The 3079-nt window shown below is 44.8% G+C and overlaps 1 non-coding gene across 1 annotated transcript; it reads left to right on the forward strand.

Annotated features, from left to right (window-relative positions):
* Window positions 1-2238: 2238 nt before the first annotated feature.
* On the forward strand, window positions 2239-2311 carry TRNAT-AGU (transfer RNA threonine (anticodon AGU)). Its single transcript has one exon. It is a non-coding gene; the product is annotated as a tRNA-Thr (tRNA).
* The last annotated feature ends 768 nt before the right edge of the window (window positions 2312-3079 follow it).

The following is a 3079-nucleotide window of genomic DNA, read 5'->3' on the forward strand; positions in this document are numbered from 1 at the left end:
AGTTCTTCGTCGACTTGCTTCCATTCTGAGCTGTGGCTGAGAGCACGGTCGACATATGCGTTAACAACACTCCTCTTGTACCTGTCTGGGCAGTCGCTGTTGGCATTTAGGCACATTCCTATGTTTGTTTCCTTAGTGTAGACTGCAGTGTGGAAACCTCCGCCCTTTTCCATGACTGTTACATCTAGAAAGGGCAGCTTCCCATCCTTTTCCATCTTGTAAGTGAAATATTTAATAATATTTAATAATATATGTCTACAGGAAAGACTGCTACCAATATATATATATATATATATATATATATATATGCGAACAAGCCTGAATGGTCCCCAGGACTATATGCGAATGAAAACTCACACCCCAGAAGTGACTCGAACCCATACTCCCAGAAGCAACGCAACTGGTAACTACAGGGCGCCTTAATCCACTTGACCATCACGGCCGTCAAAAGGAAGTGAAAGCCGAGGCTATATGAGCCACTTCCCCGACGGCAACTCGGATGGTAATCTTGGGCATAGCATTTCACCAAATATATTCACCAAATATATAGCCTCGGCTATCACTTCCTTTTGACGGCCGTGATGGTCAAGTGGATTAAGGCGCCCTGTAGTTACCAGTTGCGTTGCTTCTGGGAGTATGGGTTCGAGTCACTTCTGGGGTGTGAGTTTTCATTCGCATATAGTCCTGGGGACCATTCAGGCTTGTTCGCATTTGTGTTCCTCACGTGTGCCCCAAAGAATGAGGTGATTTGGTGAAATGCTATGCCCAAGATTACCATCCGAGTTGCCGTCGGGGAATTGGCTCATATAGCCTCGGCTATCACTTCCTTTTGACGGCCGTGATGGTCAAGTGGATTAAGGCGCCCTGTAGTTACCAGTTGCGTTGCTTCTGGGAGTATGGGTTCGAGTCACTTCTGGGGTGTGAGTTTTCATTCATATATATATATAAATATTGGGTATACTGGCAGCAGGTTTTCTTTTATGCATGTCTCATTGAATATGTCAGCATATTCCGTATTTACTATTTTCTGATTTAGGGATTCTATCCCTCTTACATCAGGAACCCTAATGCTCTTGCATCAGGGTTCAGCTGGAAGAGGTGTTCACCAAAAGTCATGTTTTTTTTAGGTGAAGAAAATAATTGAATAACTGAAGAATATATTACACTAATTACAAAATCGCACGACGTTTCGAACCTCCATGGTTCATTCTCAAGTGAAAAGAAATTACAGAACTCGTTAATTTATACCAATACGGGGACAGGTGATAAAACAAGTACAATAAAGGAAAAGTCCAGGGGATAACTAGGGAACTGTTACTTGCGTACAGGCGGATACCGTCCCCAACCACTCCCTGACAGAGCAACAACCGACCTCGGCAGCCACACTCCCGCTACCGTCGGTCGACCAACAATGGACACTGGAGTGCCTGTAATTTACCTAAGAGACCGCCTTGTACGCAATGTAGGGTGGTAAGAGACCCCCTGGAAGTGATTATTTGTGACCCCTGTCAGCGTGTTGCTGAAGCTCTCTGTCAGGGTGTTACAGGAGAGCGGGTGTGGGGTGTTGGGACATCGTGAATATACGGTGTGTGTGGACTGGCCCATGTTGAGGAAGGTGAACTTGCCGGTGATTACCATTGAGCGTGGACGACGTATACTTGAAGATAGTGGACTCACCGGGATTGGGAGAACACTGCAGATATAATAAGTGTCGTTGGTGAAAGCGACACAGCGTACATATCTGCAGTTATACTTCGATAGATAATATATTGGTGAAGGTGTAATTGTGTATTGTTTACCCCCACCCCCCCACCCGGCCCACCCTTATTCTTTGCACTGTTACTTGCCATCGCCCATTCTTGAGAATTTACTATTGACGTGGAGTAGAATTATAGAAGAAGAGGCTATAAGGCACATATTATGCAGAAAGAACTCAATTACTGGCTTAAGCAGGCCGTAAAATACCCACACACACTCACACATGCACACATACACACACACACAGGTGACGGTGAGTAGGTGAGTACACCTAGGTGAGTAAATAAATGGGTGTCACCTAAAATAGGTGAGTACACACACAGACTTAGGTAATTACACACGCACGCGCGCACACACACACACACACAAACACACACACACACACACACACACACACACACACACACACACACACACACACACACACACACACACACACACACACACACACACACACACACACACAGACAACCTCGGAGAGCCTCCATAGCTCAGTGGGCAGAGCGCTAGTCTAGTAAACCAGAGGTCGGGAGTTCGAGTCTCCCTGAAGGCAAAGTTGTTAACATTATTAACTAGAATGTGTCGCTTCTTCTTTTGACGGTCTAAGAGGTATTCATCTTTAGGGGCCTCGTGGCTGAGTGGACAGCGCTTGGTCATTATAGTCCTTATATCCCGGGTTAGATTCCTGGCCGAGGCTTTAGCAAATGGGTAGAGTTTCTTTCATCATGATGCGTCTGTTCACCTAGCAGTAAATAGGTACCTGGGAGTAAGGCATCTGCTACGGGCTGCTACCTGAGGATATATATATTTATGAATGTATGTGTGTGTGTGTGTGTAGTCACCTATTTGTACTTACCTATTTGTGCTTGCAGGATCGAGCATTGACTCTTGGATCCCGCCTTTCCAGCCATCGGTTGTTTACAGCAATGACTCCGGTCCCATTTCCCTATCATACCTAATTTTAAAATTATGAATAGAGTTTGCTTGTATTCTGCTGACACAAGTAGTAAATACACATACCCAGCGCATACTTCATTGTTTACCTGACATATAACTGATGCGATATACGAGGCTCTGAATAATTCCTTACAAACATTTCTATAGGCAGTTCTTAGGATGGCCAACATAAGAATTCCCTTTAGAAATTGATGCAATGAATCATTCATAATCTTGTATCCCACATATGTCAGACCAGTCCGGGAGTATGCAGCTCCATCGTGGAGTCCATATCTCGTCAAGCACATGGCGAAGTTAGAGAAAGTTCAGATGTATGACATCAGACTTGTTTCAGAACTGAGACGTATGAGTTAGGAGGGAAAGC

The sequence above is a fragment of the Procambarus clarkii genome, chromosome 63, assembly GCF_040958095.1.
Source record: "Procambarus clarkii isolate CNS0578487 chromosome 63, FALCON_Pclarkii_2.0, whole genome shotgun sequence".
Taxonomy (NCBI): Eukaryota; Metazoa; Arthropoda; class Malacostraca; order Decapoda; family Cambaridae; genus Procambarus; species Procambarus clarkii.